Here is a 17,417-nt window from a genome sequence, read left to right as displayed (position 1 = left end):
AAGGAAAATATTCTTCCCTCTGAAAGAAAGCAGAAGAGTCTGCACACCAAACAGCCCTTTGCTTGGTAGTTTCCTCAATTTTCTTTTGGGTATCCCCCATTTTCCCCTTGCCTTTGGAAGAACACGGCAGAACTCATGCATTGTTGCAGCCTTAAGGGCTGCTCCCATTTTTAAGGGTTCTTGTTGGAGATCTTCCCCCTCTCTGAAGCACATTTTAGAGCCCTGTGATGCTGGTAGGTAGGTGATTCAGCTCCTAGAAAAACATCTAGCGGGCACTTTTTAATGTGTGGGTTTTTCAGATTAATCTCAAATGAGTACATTTAAAGCGGTATTGATTTCAGTGTGCTTTGAACTTGACCTTTTTCTTCTTATTTGTTAATGTGGATGTAGCTATCTGAGATAACTATTAAGTTTAAGTATTACAGATGGACTGAAATCCATCAGTTACTTGGAATGCAATTAAATGCTTCCTACTTTTAGGTACTCTAGAGATTTCAGAGACTGTAAGGCTGGTAATTCTGGTATGAATGCATTTTTAGTTCTCATAAGTATGTTGTGATATTATACAAGTATGTTATGTACAAGTATGTATGTACAACATATACTTGTCTATTAGATATGCAAGTATGTAATATACAAGTATGCTGTATCTTTATACAATTTATATATATTATACCTTGAAGTGATGCTTTTTGGCTGTAAACAAGAGAAAAAACAGATGCTTCACTGAGGAGGCTCTCCGAACGGGGACCACGAAGGATGGCGTTGTGGCGGTGATGCTGTACCACAGCAAGTCCCTCTCCTGAGCTAAGCGTGGATGCCATTTCACTGGGGTAATTATTGCCTGAAGTTGCCCTGAGCACATGGACCTCAAACGTTGCTGGAAATTGCATTCCTTGCAGGGTGGGTGGAAGGAAAACACTGAGTGTCGGCAGTGATTTCATAGAGAAAAGCAGCTTGTAGGCTACAGCATAGGCATCAGCTGTAACTAGAAATTTCAGGAGAGACCTTTTGTGCCATAAATGGCTTTAAAGTAATTGATTAAATAATGTGTGTGTCCTACAGAGAAGGAAGCCTTCAGCAGCCTCCCTTAGCACCCACGCAGAGCTTAAATGAGGAGAGTTGTGGGGTGGATTTGCCAACAGCCCCTGGCAGCAGCGCTCTGAATTTGCTGTGCGCTGGCTGATGTGGAGCTGCAGCGGGGACCTCAGCTGTGGGGGACATGCCCACCTTCAATGTCTGTTTTCATGGTCCACTTGACTACCTGAACGGATGGCTCCATCCTCGCCTGGGTTACAGCCTGCCTGGTACCCCGTAGGGGGTGCCCACACAGCGCATGGACCAGCTCCAGGAAGCTCCCAGTTCAGCTGCCACTGTTTCAGCGAGAAGACCCCAAACCTGGTGTTTTTGATACAACGGAGCTGATTTGTCTGACTGATCTGATGAAGATGTTCTTCAGTACAGGTAGGCTCCTGCATGTGCGGCCTTCCCTTCATATTTTACTTTAGGACTCATTTTCTCAGAAGTATGGAGCGTAATTTCCTGCTTGCACATCTGTATGGCATCCACAGCTGCTGGATATGGAAGTCCATGGATGGGCTTTTCCAAAAAATGTTGTTTTAGGGCTACCAGGCGTTTAGAGTTACAGCCACAAGTCGTTGCATGTGACTTGTTTTAGGCTCCAACCAATGCAGCTTATGGTACAGAAACACCTTTAGTATCTTCTAAACTTATTTTAGTGCAACACCTCCCCTGTTTCCTAAGAGCTCCAAAACTTCTTCTTGGATAAACCTCCATATTTCCCAACTGGCTTTCAGCAAGTTCCAGATCTGGTCCTAATTAGTGCTGTGTGAACATATGTTATGTGAGGAACTGACGAAAACCAAAATTTGTCATTGGAAAAGCCCTGGTGTATTGATGTTTTTTTATATGAGCATCTGAACTGGGACAAATCATTTTTCTCTTATGGGTTTGAGTTGCAGAGAAAAAAAAATAAATTAGAGATGTCAAAATCTGCTTGTGAAAGCTGTGGGGTAACTCCTGGGTGTTGCCATCTGAGGCCTCTGCATCCTTGCTCTGTGCTATGAGTTTTGCTCTTTGTCTGGAACAGGGCTCCTCGGTGTTGCCCCCGTGACCACAGCTCCGGTGTGGCCCTGCTTCTCCGTGCCCCGCAGCAGTGTCTCTGCTGCTGCGTGTCACCCCGTGAACCCCGCAGCAGGTCTCTGCTCCCACAAGGAGCTGCCAGCAAAGAGGTTTATAGAGAGGTAGCGGCAGGAAGGTTGGCAGCTGATAACAGAACAGCTGTATTTGTTGTTTCTAACTGGCAAAACACCAGGCAGAATTAATTTAAGGTACAGTACAGGTTACTACAACTTTTAAAGCGAGGGAAACTATATAAATGTACTGCTACCAACATATTAGGTAATATTTTACTATGAAATTTTGGCTGACCCTGTTAATTTTACTTGGAGAACAGTATGGGAGAAATATAAGGAATAACGTGCCATGTCAGGTTGCCCATCAGTAATCACGGAGGCTCTGTGCTCACCGTCTATTGCTGGTTGTTGCTGGTGACAGTGAAAATCTGAAACTGTGGGAGGAGTGGCACGAGAGCCACTTTACAGGGTGAACCATGTCTACCAGCTCATCTCAGCCCTGGGTTTCAACAGGTCCAAGTGGTACTGCTCGAGTTGGAGCAGTTTAGGAAGTTGGAAGGCACAGCATCCCCAGGAGCAGAGCCTGACTGTGCCAGGAGGTGCCATCCACCCCTGCGTGAGATGGTACCCGTGGGACAACTTCCCATGGCGCTAGTGGCAGCGGTGTCACCCAAGCCCTGCTCTGCCCGGCAGTGTAATAGCCCAGTGGCTGAAATTCCCACATTACAGCATGAGTCCAGGCAGGGGTGATTCAGAAGGAAGGTTCGTTCCCTCTGTCTTTTGACACATCAATAACAATTCTGTATTTATTTTTTTTCCCCCCACTTTGGTCTGATATTTTGCTCCTCCCAAGGCATCTGAGGGACCTGGTCCTTCAGAATATTCTTGTCTTGCAACAGGGAAAAGGATTGCTGTTCATGCTTTTTATTCCTTCAGCTGCTTTAGGATGGGTGATAACATTAGGCCAGAAAGCAGCTTCATCAGAGCTCCCCTTCAGAAATCCCCAGGGTAACAGAAAAACAAGAGATGTTAGAAAACACTTTGTAGCATCGCTGCTGCTTTTAATATTGTGGCAAAATGAGGACGAGTCTGTGCTGTTGTAATTAAGTGATGGTGTGAAAAGTCTGGAAAACAGTCCAGGTATAACAGGAGCATAAACTTCCCTGGCGTCAGCCCCGCTAACAACTCCCCTTTGGCTTCAGTTTCCTCCTCTGTGACTTTGTGAATACATTTGGCAGCAGCTGGAGCACAAGTTACAGCCACAGAAAATAAAACTGAATGTCATTGAAGATGTGCCCTGGAAAGAAGATCCAAGCCGGCTGTACCTAATGGAATGAGATAGTTTGAGGATTATTTCTTCCTAAATGGCCCAATGCAAGCGATAACTCTTCTGGACTGCAGTGAAGAGGAGGCAGCGTCCAAGTAAGTTCTGCAGTGTTTTCACGTTTCCCTTAACCTTATAAATACCATTTTTTATTAGTTGGTAGCAGGCTGTCAGGCTGTGTCTGGGAATATTCCAGCCTCTGAAGGCACACGAACATGCTGTGGAAGGAGCTGGTGTGTGCTGAACAGGAGAGGGCACTGGCACTCCAGCAGCTCTGCTGGGCTCAGCGCCCCGCGAACACCCCGCGCCAGCTGACGCTCTTCATACGGGACGAGAGCCTATGGAAAGAGTGAATGAACCGTGCGTATTGTCGGTGTCTCTGTGGAGACAGGGAAATCAAAGGGTTGGGGCTAAATTGCTGTGCACTGGGTGGGAACCTGCCCCTTTCCATAGGCAAGTTCATCTGCTGGAGTCTGGTACAGCTCTTGTGGGTGTTTTTTGAAAACCTCTGATTTAGTGTCCTTTTTTTGCACCTCCATTAGGTATCCAATACACAAACTAAGGTTTGTGTTGTCCGAGGGAAGCTCAGGCTGTCGCAGTCTCTCCTGCAGCTGTAGGAGTGAGCAGCCCTTCATCCCAAGAGCCAGCCTGTGCTGCCTCTCCTCCTGCCCCCAGAAACTGGGAAACGCTGAATTTCCCTTCTGCTTCACAGCATTACCGAACGGTGCGCTGGGGAACAATTAGCTAGTTGGCCCCTAACCGGACAGTGAGGAGCACTGGGTCAGGCTCTGTCCCTTCAGCCACCATCCCACCATCTCTGATGGTGATGCTGGTGAAGGGCTCCCTGCCCCGAATCAAAATGCTGGGCACAGACCTCTCTTTTTTTTTTTTTTTCTCCTTAATTTCCATCCTTTTTTGTTTTCATCTATTTTTGCTTTGCACATGTAAAGGGTCTATTGTGCCGGAAAGAACCAAGTTCCGTTTGTTTTCAATTCTAATAGGTCTTAATGAGGCCCAAAGTAAAGCTCTTGTGAAGCTACTGGCATAATTACAGGCTGGGAGAGCCTCCCTGACGAATCTAAATGCAGCCCCCGGCTTCCTGATCCCTCGGAGCGTGGCAGAAGGAAGGGGGGATGAGGCGCAGTGGCAGCAGCCCCTTTGTTTCTCTCCCTTTACATTTTGTATCTGCTCCACACAAAGGTTTGTGAAAGGTAAAACAGAAAGGGCCCGATGGCAATGGAAGGAACTATGTTTAGAAACATGAAAAATAGGAAGGGGAAATGTTTTATTTGCATTATTCACCAGGTTCTATTATTTATTACATTGCTGTGCTAGTGTATTGTTTTATAACTCCCACAGAAATGATCGTGCTTCTGGAGGGCAGCTTTGTGCTGCTGCAGCCTGTCTTTTAAATATGGACTCTTGATACGAGATGCCATTTGGCTACTTCAGTGCTGCTTAGTTTAAACAATGAATTTGTCAGGTTGGATTTTGACATAGGCCCAGGAGAAAGCGACTCACATTCACGCAGCTTGCTGTCTTCCCCATTCTGCCTTCAGACGAGTTTTTCCTTAAAACAGAGGTTATCTTGCGAGGGGGGGAGCTTGGGCAAGGGCAGACAGCAAGGTGCAGTGGGCTGATTTCCATGCTGGATTTAACAAGGACGATGGGACAGCAGGAGCTGCCTTCCCACCCTGAGCAGGTCAGCGGGGACTTCATCCTCCTCTGTGACCTTCACAGCAGCACCTTGTCCTCAGGCTCACCTAAACCAGAAGGAACCTCCTGGGCAGCGAAGGCATGTTCGGGTCTAGCGCATTTGGGTCTTGCACAAGCGTGTCGAGGAGGTCGCTGCATTTCCAGTGTTGTTCTTGAAGGGCTGTGGAGCCACTGGCCTTTCTGTGGGGTGGTCGGCATCTTCAGCAATCTGCCCTCATGCACAACTTGGTGTGCGGGAAATGTAACAAGTTAGGAGAGACTTTCCTGCACTCTTCTTAATACTTTTTACAGAAATGAAGGTGGGTAGTCTGTAAGTCTGCGGTTGCTTTCTCGGCATGGGAGATCAGAAGATAGGTGTATATGTTTTTTGGTTCTGTACTGCTGCTCGGCAGGTTTGTGGGAGCACCGTCTCTTGGAGCAGCCCCCTTTTGCTGCAGCAACTGCTGCCCACCACATCTCTGTAGTTATCTTGGATGATTTTTTTTCCATTCATGATACAGGCAAGATTTTTAGCCTGTCTTAAACACCTCATAGAGCCTATGCCTTCTAATACCTCCCCATAGGCAAATATTTGCACATATGTGGTAAAACTCATTCATTTATGTGCAGGATCTCATTCAGGTCCAGTTGTGCTGGTCCACATGTGTCCTTTAATGAGGGTCTGCCTGGAAACCCAGCCTCAAAACTGTCCAGATCCAGTGTCCATCTGGACCAGGTGAACGCTTAAAAAAACCTGGAAAAAATAAGGACATAAAATGTTTCTCTATAAGAATGCATAAATATTGAAATGCTAAACTAAAAGGGCTCTCGTCTCATCCCACAAGCCATTTGAGAGCATTGCTCATTCAGCCACAGGAGGATTTTAGTACTTTAAAAAAATTGCCACAAAACATCTGCAGTCTGCAAAGAGCTGTTCTGCAAAGCATCTTGTAGGCATTCTGCGATGCATCCCCGAAGGATTTATTACCTCCAGCTGGCTGCTTCGCAGCAAATCCTCCTTCCTTCATCTAGATGGCACTCTGCAGTCTGAAAAAGCCTTTTGCAAATTAACGCGGAGAGCGAAGTTTCAGCAATCGCAGCTGGGAGCCTGGATCTCTAGTTTTAATTTTGTCAAACTCTAGTTACATGAATGGGCAGGAAAGGAAAGGGAGGGCAGGGGGCAAAAAGAAATTACATTGATGGAATTTTCTTAGGGTTTATGAGCTGTGGGACCTTAGAAAAAATAGTCTTTTCTTCTGGAGCAGGTGTTGGTCCTTTAATGTTCACTTGGTAAATACACGCTGCATATTTTGGGAAGCTGCAGCACAATCAGCCTTCCTGTTCTCCTCCTTAACCAGCTCCACCACTCACCCACCCGTTTCTTGTCCTCGTAGGTTGTGCCGCTCCTGAGCCTTTCTGGTACTGGATATTTGGCCCATCTGAGCTCGTTTGCTCCTTCTGTCCCGCAGGTCACTACATGTCGTACAGCCCTGCCTTCAAAGGCTTGCAAGTAAGACAAGGGGTTAGAAAAATAAGAAAAGATGCTTGTTATTTAGATACTGCCATACTACAGAAAATAGAGCTGTCCCAGGGTAGTACTTTCTTACTTTTAAAGGCAAATTTATTGCCTTCTGTGAGTTTATTTTTCTGGGTCTTCCCAGGCAGGAAGAGAAATATCTGGGGGTAACAAATACAAAGCAGGACCCGATGAAGGCAATTTGGGGAGGATGAGAAAGGGATATACGGGGCTGTGCTAAAACGATCAGGGGACAATGCAGTGAGGTGGAGGTAGGAAGAGCGAGGGAGGAGCTGGGAACAGCAATGTGCATTTTTAAGCTGCATTAAAATGCCAGCATCCCCAGTAGAAGCAGAACACCACTGGTACCATCTTTCCCGTGGTCTGAGTTCATGGCATGGACTTCAGACTGTGAGAAAATCAAGCACCTTAACCTTTGGCCAAGCAGATGTCTGGAGATGCCCAGGGTTCATATGCAACACATGTATGCGATTCCCTATATAGCTTACTGCAAAATTGTGGAATTTATTGGCCTAAATGAGACGAAAGGTGATGAATACATCATATAACTTTCTGGCAGTCGTCTTTTCCTCAGCGTGTGTTGGTGAAGGGAGATTTTTGTCTATCCATATGGCCCTTGCCTGCAAGGGGAACTACGTGGCTGAGTATTGAAATCAGCATTTGCTAAATCTGGAGCAACTCTGTCAGTGGCCTTTGCTTGGAGTGAGACTCGTTTTAATTGAAGGCATCAGTGCCGGGAACGGTGTCTGGGGAGGTTTACTTGAGAGATTTGTCTGTATGTCTTGTGAGCTTGGTCTACTTGAGCCCTCTCTGAGTGGTGGTGGCTCATGTAGCTTTCACGTGGCACTTGGGGAGTACCTTGAGCTGCTGCGGGGACCCACCTTTCCCTGTGCAGCGGCACTTGGCCATGACCTCGTCCCAGTACCAATGCCCAGTACGCGCTGCTTGGATGTTTTCAGCGAGCAGCTTTTTGCTGGGTGGCAATTATCAGAGCAGCCATGGGTTTGTCAATCCAATGTTCATTTTCACCAAGTTGGTGATTCCGCCCTGGATGCCCACGTGTGCTGCCGGGGGTGGTGTGAGCTCGGCTCACCCCCTCCTCCTCCAGCTCCCACCGGTTCCCTTCCTTTGCTCTTACTCATCTCTGGCGTGATTGCCTACCTGTCTGGATGCGTTTCCTGAAGTTCTCCTTCCCTTTAATTTCTGCGCCTCTGGCGTGGGTGGCATCACGTGTACGGCTATTTCTTGCCAATTTGCACTGGTTCAGCTTGCAAAACCTGTGTGCTGCCTTGGTTGTTTTGTGCTCACCCAACAGTTGTTGCCTGTTCGGGGCTAACGAGAGCTCTGGGAAATGGTTTTGTGAAGCTGCTGCCCTGTCCTTCAAATCCCTGCCCTTGAGGTCTGATACTGCAAAGGCAAGATTAGAAGAGGACGAAGTGTCTGCAAATCGGAAGATTTAAATAAATAAAATTATATAATAGTTTAAAAACTTTTACTGCTCCTAATGTCCATTAACCAAGGATGAGTCAAAAGAAAACCTACCTATCTAACTGCATATACCCACCCTCTCTCTCCATCCCTGTCCTGCTATTCCCCGTCCGTTGGTCCCTTCCACAAAGCGTTGCCAAAGGGCTCAAACCCTCAGCTACATCACTCGATTCTCCTAAAATTAACGGATACTCTGAAAAGCACAGTTCATGGTGGGTTCATGTGAACCCACTCTTTCTTCAGAGCTGCTTGACCCTGGTTTGGACACTTTTAAAATCTGTTGTCTTTGGCTGCTACACCCCATCTCCTCCCAGGCTGCTTGCCCCACGGGGACAAAGGCAGGAGAGTGATGGGTATGGTCCCAGTGGGCTGTCACTGGTCACGCCAATCAGGAGGTGTGAGTGGATGGACCACAGGGTTGCTCATGCAGGATGTGAGTAACCTGAAGGATCCGTCCTGTCCTGCCCCGTCATGGAGCAAACGGGGAGTAGTGAGTAAGAGGTGGCCTGGGCATCCCGTGGTAGAGCACCGGAAAGAGCCTCAGGCTCTGTAGAGGAGCAGCTGACATGGGGAGAAGAGGATTTTCAGGATTCTGGCAGTGTAAGGGGGTGGCAGAGCTCCAGGTGGGGTTCCCCATGTTACAAGCTGTGCTGTTTTTACAGCAGAAATAGATTTTCACATCTGTCTGCTGTCCCAGCAATACCCTTGCTGCACCAAGGGAGCATCTGACTGATCTGCTGTGCTGAAAACCTGCCGGGGCCCAGCATCAAGATTAACACTTATGGGATTTTCCTGGTGAGATTTTTTTTTTTGTGGTATTTACCAGAAGTCCTTGAGGGCAGAAATTATTACATGAAAAGATTAAGGCATCGTTAATCGTGTTTTATTGTCTCCTACCCCCTACATCTTTTCTTCTGGCAGGCTGGCTCGGTATTACTGATAAGAACTTCTTCATTTTTCTCCATTCAGAAGAGTAAGCTTCTTCAAGTCTTTCCTATGATTGTGCCATCCTTGGGTAAGAAGGAGCTACGAGAAAATTTCAGGCAATTGAGTGGAATTGCTTATTACTTTGCATGCAGACACATTTTGACCTCTGCCATTCTAGGTTTCCTCTGAGCGATATATTTAATTCATCGTTCTTCATAAATGAGTAGAAATAACTTAAAAAAAACCCCAAGTATTTAGATGATGTCTTCTTCATCCAAAGATCCTGCCTTGGCGTGAGGGGAGCGACGCGGGATGGAGGGTGGTTGCAGATGGACTAGTTTCTTCTGACGTGGTGGCACTTGCTGTTGGGGTCGAGGGTTTGCCGTGGCAGAGGAGCTGCACGGTGGTTCCCAGCTTGGTCTGGCGCCAGAAATAGTGTGGTTGAAACATAGTTTAGATGCCCAATTTGGAAATATTTGGAAAACACATCCCAACTTTTAAAGTAGAAAACTTAAAAAATAATCAAGGAAGAAATAGATGCTAGGATAGAATCAGGGTACATTTTTTAGTTTGCTTTGGTTATTGAGACTGTCTGCACCATGGGCCATAAGCGTGCTACAAGTCATGCCCTTGCTCCCTGGTGCCTCATTCATTTCCATTCCCACAACCTTTCTTCTGTGCTGTGTCAAGGAGGGGCATGCTTGTCCCTTGTACTACTGTGTGTAAAACCCTTCTTAATTTATGTGCTAATTAACCTGATACTGTGACTTGATTGTTAGGAGCTTGGTCTCCTGGCAAGCCTGTCTTTGCAGACAATGATCCTTCCCTTTTATTTTAAGTAGAGCAAGGAGGGCAAGGCTGGAGCAGGAGGAGGCAGCAGCTCCTCGGGATGGGGGGGTCAGGATGTGATAAGTGTGAGTACCGCGGAGGATGCAGCAGCTTCAGAAATATTTGCTTCCAGCCTCCCCTTGTAATGGAAGTTTTATTTTAGAAAGTTTTAGTTAACGTCATTCTGAAGTTTATTTCCATTTTATTTTTTAAGTAAAAAGGCTATAAAGCTCCTGCTGGGTTTTCATTTTTGCTGGCTGGGAAGAGAGAGGTGAATTGGCTGCTTGTCTCCTGCAGGGATGCTTTTGGGGCTGCTCAGCGTGTTCCTGCCGTTGGCGCAGCGCAGCCTGACCTACCTACGGCCGTGACCCAGCCACCACCTCCCTGGGGCAGGTGGGGATGTCGGATGCGCTTCTGCAGCCTCGTCAGCTCTATCGATGCCACCAGCTCTTATCGATACCATGCGATGCTGCATGCAAAACCCCTGTCACTTTTGCCAGCATGTCCTGGGGCCACTTGCATTTCCTTTGCTTTCCGTGCTGCTGCTGCCACAACTTGGGTGCTGAGTCTTGCCAAAACCACTTGTAATAAAGGCAAGATGAACCCATGCATTGCTTGCGGGGCCAGGGCAGCTGTGGCAGCCTTGTGTTCAGTGCAAAGGCCTTTGCGCTGGCCTCGGGTGCGGGGATGGGATGCAGCAGGGCAGTGTATGTGTGGGGTGTCCCTGTGTCAGCCCCATCTCGGTGACAGCCCTGCGGCCGGAGGAGCTGCCGCCCAGCTGCTCTGCAGGCTGAGAGCTCGCACTCTTGTCACTCAGGTTACTGCCAACATACATCTAACCACAGGAAAATGAATGGCTAGTTTTCCTATGCTTTTCCTTAATTGCGTGTTTCCTACAAGCTTGTACAGCACAAGCCAATTTTAAGTAAATTCATATAAAATTAAAGTCTTGTGGTGAAACTCTTTCCTGAAGAAGCCACTTTTGTGTTAAGTGGGAGAATAGCAATGGCCAGTTCCAAAGTTGGACCTGGGGCCCGTGTGCGGCCATGGGCTCCTTTCCTGCCCCCAGGCAAGTTGCTGAAATCACTGTGGGCTTTTGATGGAAGTTTGTGTGATATGAGTGCCTGAATCCCTCAAATACAGGGATTTGTGTTTGTGGGCACCTATGTATTTGTGTTCCCACATAGGCTTCAGTCTCTTGTCTGTAAAATGTGTGAAAGTGCAGCATTTGGCTTACAGGTGTGATGAAGAACACAAGAAAAACGACGAGGCCTTGTATCTTGTGGTGGGGCTTGCACAGTCTTCTCTCTCCTCTTGGCTGGACCAGTCACCCCCTGAAAAGATGTCAACGTACAGCTAACGCGTGAGTGCGCTTTGTAATTTGGAAGCATTTTCAGTGAAGTTTTTGATGTTTGAGCAGCAGGTAGGGAATGTCATCCTGGCTGGTGCAAGAGCGAGGTTCCTGGGATGTGCTTCTGAGTACGGAAAAAGCTGAGGTTTGCCTGTCCCTCGCCTTTGCCACCTGCTTTGCTCCCCGCAGCAGCATCCCGCGCTCCTGCTGCATCAGCACTGGCTGTGTTGGCCGTGCTGTGAACTGATTCAACCTAAAAACTTGCCAAAAAGAAAAAAAAAAAAAGATGATTTCTTAGAGGGCAGCTCAGTTCAGGAGCGGCGCTGAGCAATGGGAGCGGAGGTGGATGGGAAGGACTATTGTGAAGCCACATCTACGATGCCAAGACAAGCTTGTGGGGCTGGCAGGTGGGGAGAGAGGGAGGTTTTTTTCCCTTTTCAGGCTGATAACACACATAAAGCACCAAAGTAAGTGCCACATTTTTTTCTTTAATTGAATGTTTCAACAGAGGCATGTGTCTAATTGCATCACCCACTGCATCACCAAGGATGCGCTGAGGATGCACAGCGCTCCTTGAAATTTGCTGCTGTTTTAGAAACGTCTTTTTCTCTGCAGTTCATTTTTTTTTGTTGAGTGATATTTTTTGTTCTTTTATATATTTCCACATTCTTAGTAATTTTGAAAAAGAAAGACTTAATGGGGGAAATAACATGCCTGCAGAGGTGTGGGCTGCAAGTGAGAGAGAATGCTGAATCTTGAATAAGGCTGGGTCGGTGGGTAACTGTTCAAAAGTTCAGAAGGAAACCAAAACGACGCTGCAGTCTCATATATTCAAAATTTTCCCTGTAAAATTGCTCGCTAATGTGCCCAATCAATGCAGTAAAAGTCCGGTTCCCAGCTTCGTTACTCCCCGGCTGGGAAGACGGCAGAAATTTGGGAATTTCTAATTCCGCGCGCTCTGTGTATGGGTTTATATTTTATGTGGAGGGCGTGGGAAATTTGCCTAGTGTGGCAAACCCAAATAATAAGAAATTAATTTTGTAGGGCAGCACAAGCACAGGATAGGCCCTGATTTATGCGCATTTGTGTAATGGGAGCATGCGGGTCCTTAGGCTGAGTCCAGCACCAATATTAGGTTTTTTGGATTAATCCATCGTGTGGGCTGGAGTCAGGCTGGCTGGTTGGTTTGTTCTTTGGTTTCCTCCTCTGGAATAAGGGAAAAGTTTTGAGCATATGGATAAAGCTAAATCAGAATGATAAAGCCTTTCATTCCAGACTGAGGGCATCTGCACAAGAATAACTGTTCCAGAATAACTTGTCACGTAGACAAACTGAAAAAAAAAAATAAATAAAAAAAGTCTATTTTAACCAGAGAAGTGAAGGAGGTATAGAGCTCTGGGTGACAAGCATGGCTCCTGAAAACACATGAATCACAGATCACAATAGGCTCTTTAAGAGCTATAGAAATGATAGCGCAGTTTTGGTAACGGCACATCATGATCCCATCTATATGTGCATATACTATATTTATACTATATACATGTATATATTCCCATTCTATATATATATATGTATATATATAAAACCCCAATTTACTGGTGTGGCCTTTAATCAAGAAGAACTCTGGCTTGTAATTTTTAGTGAAATAAGATGATAGAAAGGAATGTAATTTATCAAAGAAACACTGCTGAATTTATGACAAGAACAGGGAGATAATGGGATTTCTGAGACCATACGGATGCTCTTCACAGTGATTTGAGAGGGCAGGATATGGGGGAACTTAACTGAAAATGAGTTCTGTTTTTTCCTGAGATTGTTTGTTTTAAACCTAATCTATTTGCAACTCTCGTATTCTGTGGATGCACATGGATTCTTATATGCATATAGATCATTTATTCTAACAAGTAGTTTTTGCCTGGAAAAGATCTCATGCTGCAGACCTCCATTACTAACAATATGTTCTTTCACAGTGCCAGTCTTTATTTCTTTTTAGTCAAAGCTTTCTACCAAATTTCAAGCTTGAATTAAAACTGCTGTTCTGACATGTGAAATATTGCCTCATCACTCTGGAGGTTTGTTGTATTTTCCCCCTCCTCCCTTCTTTTTAATTAGCCCACGTGTAGAGTCCCCCCGCCAGCTAATGCATGCACAGGTTTTGATATAAGTGCTCATGGTAATTTGGAAAGGACAACAGAGATGTGACTGGAGAAGGTGGTTCATTTGTGTATAATTAGGCATAAAGGCTTGACGAGTCCTCCTGTGCTCCCACTGGTGCACGAGAACCTGACCCCGGTAGACATGCTAATGAGCAGAAATCAGGATTTCTGCCTTTAGCCCAGGTCGGTGTTAGGATCTGTCCATTCTGCCGCTGCATAAGTGAGGTGGGGGAGACCCGAGTTGGATACCCAGGGAGGGTTTTGTCCTGCTCCTCCCTGCCCGGAGGGTTTCCTGAGGCTTCGTGGTGTTGAGCGCTGGGCAAATGTCCCGATCCTGGAGAGGGGCCGTGGAACTGCTGGGCAGCTCGGAGCTGGGGGGCACTGGCCCCCCGCTGAGCAAAACTGACATGGGCGGTGTTTTCTAGGAGCCTGAGCTGAGCTGAGCGTGCAAGTGCTCATGCGCATGGCTTTGACGGACACTGTCTGGGGCTGCGTGGCTGTCAGTGCCGATGGTGGAGGTGGCATGGAGTTTGCAGCATTCCAGCTCCATAACCACGTCCCCTCTGCAGGGAGCACCGGCCTTGTCAGGTTTGCTTTTACCTTGCGACCTTGGTGCTTTCTAAAACAATCTACGGTGACCCAGTAGGGTTTTCTACTATTGCAGCAGGATTCTGACGTTTTTTGGGAGGCCTTTTCCAACCAGAGAGCTCAGTCACTTTGCATGATGTTTTTCAGCTGGAGGCAGCGTCCCACCCATGATCTTTTTTGAATCATCCATTGCACCCTGCGATGGTCTCAGCGGGAAGGTACAGCAACACAGCCCAGAAATATCCTCATGTGTCCCCTTAGAGGAATAAACCCCAAAATACCTCAGTCATCCTCTGCGTTGCAAATGGCTCTGGCAGGCGGTCCAAGCAGTCGGCTCCCCAGGTACTCTCCTTCAACCACCCTTTTCTTTTATTCACTTGGAAGTTTTCTCACCTCCATTAACCTCACTTTTGGTACCGTTAAGGGACACCGTGGCACACGGGACAGAGATGGAGCAGTTGGGGAGAGTATTAAGCTGGGCTGGGAGGGGGTTTCTCGCGCAGGAACCCCCGTGCCCGCCTCGCTCAGGTGTCCAAGCCAGAAGGTGTCGCTTTGCACATCCAAACCCCACCTGTGCCTTCTGCTTTGGGCTCCTGCAGCCTCAGCCCTGGCGTTTTCTCTGCACCTCACCCGTGCTTCTCGTCTAGTGGGAGGTGTCCCTGCCCAGGGCAGGGTTGGAACTAGATCGTGTTTCAGGTCCCTTCCAACCCAAACCATTCTGTGATTCTGCTGAGCAGAGTGGCTCACGCCACGGGTCTGTGCTGCCAGTGCCTGCTTGCCCTCTGCTTTAAAATATTTACTTCATTTACTGCTTCTGCAATGTATCCATTTTGGCTGGGCTAGGAGAGCCGCATGCTATCAGAGTTTCTTCCTCTGGGAGGTAATTGTAGACCATGGCTGAATTACCCCTACCACCTCTTGGGAAAATTGCACAGCCTGAGCTACGAAAGCCTCTTGCTATCAGGCAACTTTTTCCAGAGCCAATATGACTTCAGAATCCTGTCTGAATCCTTCATATATTTTCAAGACTGTCCTTGAAACGTGGTCACCAGAGCTGCTCACAGCGTTTAGCAATAGTATCTTGGATACCGGATGCCGAAATAACACCATTACCCTGCACTTGCTTGTTAATCTCCTATTTATGTAGCCCTGGATTGCTTCTCCCCTCTCAGTAACAGCACCACATGAGGAGCTCATGTGTGGCTGGGCCTGTACAAACCTCCCCACTTCCTTTTCTTAACTCCTGATGCCAAAATACTGTCGTCCATGTTATTAACGTGACCTGTGTACTTGGTCCTTGGACAGGCACCGTGCCGTTCGCAGCTATTCAGAGCACTTTGCTCAAATCACCTGATATTACCCAGCTTTCCAGATCTGTTCCCGTCATTAGTGCTGTTCCTGGCACCGAGTACTGCCATGCACAAACTGCATCAGGAATGGTTTTGTGTATTTCCCGGTTAATTGAGTAATGTACTGAATAGGGTTGAATCAAGGACAGAAACTATTTGGCTATTTGCCTGTTTATCCTGTAGTGCCTGTTGGTTAACTATCTTAAAAATAATTTGGGTACCTTTATTTTGTGTAAAACACTTATGGATTGAAAATCTACTGTTGATGGAAGTCTGTGTCAGGCTTAGGTCTCTGTCAAACAACATACTGATGCAATCAAAATACCTGCTTTATTTGGCATTTTATTTTCCATGGTTGTTGATGATGATGATATGCAGGTTAGCTGACCTTTAGTTCCCAGATACCCCATTTATTGATAAGTATTGGCTTCTACTGAGCTTTATCTGCAGTCCTCAGGTGGATCTTGCAATATTTTTTGAATGTATTAACAGTTGGCATGAACTGCCCAGGGCTCTCCTTGGGCAACTTGTCTTCATGTGTTTGCTAGGAACATAAAGGAGTTCGGGAGTTTTAGGAGTTTGTTTGAGAGTTTTTCATAAAAAGAAGGGATGCTGGCCAGAGGTCGGGGTCCCAGCAGTACTGTGACATACGCGGTGAGTTACAACAGAGCAACCCTGCTGATGACAGCTAGCCATGGGCAGTTGCGGGCTCGGCTGTGTCTGTGCCTGCGGGCTCCAGCTTGCCCTCTCGCTGGCTCCTGTCACAGTGACACAGCCCCTGCTCCTTAGGGACCATCTCTGACGAGCACGACTGAGATACGGACCCAAAACTCTGCTGCAAATCACCGAACGTTGATAATTGCCCACAATTGTGAAGTGGATCCGGATCTGAGAGGAGGTTATTTTGCACGTGGTCTGTTCTGTATTCATGTAAGCCCCTATGGAGAATTATTGCTACTACAAATAGGACGGACTGAAGTGGCCTGTTTTTTGGGTTTCTATATCAATACTAACGAGTTTCTCTCTGCGGCTGCCTGAGCGAGAGCGCAAGTAACCCTGGTTTCCCTCTCCCCGGGGTGTGCGTCTCCCGGTTGCAGAGGTGGAGGGAGCCAAGTGAGTGGCTTGCCGGCTCCTGGGGCGCTGCATTCAAGCAGCCTCTGCCTAAAAATAAACACCCACCTTGGCTGTAGGTGCAAAAACACTGTGACCCCCCCAGCCAAGCCTGTAGCCGTGCCCGGACAGAGGCAAAGCAGCCAGCCAGGTCAGCAGGGCTGGTACCTACCTACCATGCACAGGCAGCGCTGCGGCGTCAGCCCCGGATGCTCAGTCCGTGCAGCCACTGCAGTAAAAAACAGGTAGAAACTGCTCACCCTTTGGGCACACTCCAAAGACAGGGAATATTTGGCTTTATTTCTGCAGCACATGCTGCTGCTATTTCTGTAGGTGGCTGCTTAAAAAGCGAGGGTGCAATGTAGATTGTAGGGCTCTGCAGAGCAGTATCCTGGTCTTTCAGGAGGGATTTGGCTCAGTCAGTCCCTGCTAGGGATCTTCTGCATGGAGATTGTTCAGTATTGCCTTTGAATCGGGCAGTACCTGCCAGGGCTATCCCCTGGCACTTCTTACTGCCAAATCCCCCAATGGAAGAGGCATATTCACATCAGTAGAAAAACAAAATGGGAAGAATTAAACCAAGAAATACAGGTGAGAAGGAAAAAGTGGTTTTTAGAGTCCTGCAGCTGTCGTAGAGCGCTCTGCTGACATGCCAATCCCCTGCAATGCACAGCATATGTCGAGGCGGCTCTGCTTAAAGGGATAACGGCAAATGATCTGAAAGTCTGTCTACTTTTGTATTCTTACTTCATCCCAGCATATTACAGGATTTCGTTCAGGTTTTTCAGTGGTCTCCTGGGTAACGCTTTATTACAGCTACGGCGTGGAGTTCTAGTTTGTAATAATGTGAGCTATATAAATAATACTGATTCTGCTGCCTCCTGTAACGCTTCCTGCCTGGGAACACT

The 17,417-nt window shown here is 47.2% G+C and overlaps 1 long non-coding RNA gene across 3 annotated transcripts; it reads left to right on the top strand.

Annotated features, from left to right (window-relative positions):
- Nucleotides 1–503: 503 nt before the first annotated feature.
- LOC128913309 (uncharacterized) lies at nucleotides 504–9,518 on the top strand. Of its 3 annotated transcripts, none has more exons than XR_008467908.1 (3): nucleotides 504–1,464; nucleotides 3,395–4,691; nucleotides 6,570–9,518. It is a non-coding gene; the product is annotated as an uncharacterized LOC128913309 (long non-coding RNA). The 3 variants fall into 3 exon arrangements; XR_008467906.1 differs by having other exon boundaries at nucleotides 3,359–4,691; XR_008467907.1 differs by lacking the exon at nucleotides 504–1,464 and having other exon boundaries at nucleotides 1,482–3,578; nucleotides 4,482–4,691.
- The last annotated feature ends 7,899 nt before the right edge of the window (nucleotides 9,519–17,417 follow it).

Source organism: Rissa tridactyla, chromosome 8, assembly GCF_028500815.1.
Source record: "Rissa tridactyla isolate bRisTri1 chromosome 8, bRisTri1.patW.cur.20221130, whole genome shotgun sequence".
Lineage (NCBI taxonomy): Eukaryota > Metazoa > Chordata > Aves > Charadriiformes > Laridae > Rissa > Rissa tridactyla.
This window is presented reverse-complemented; position numbering and strand designations above follow the sequence as displayed.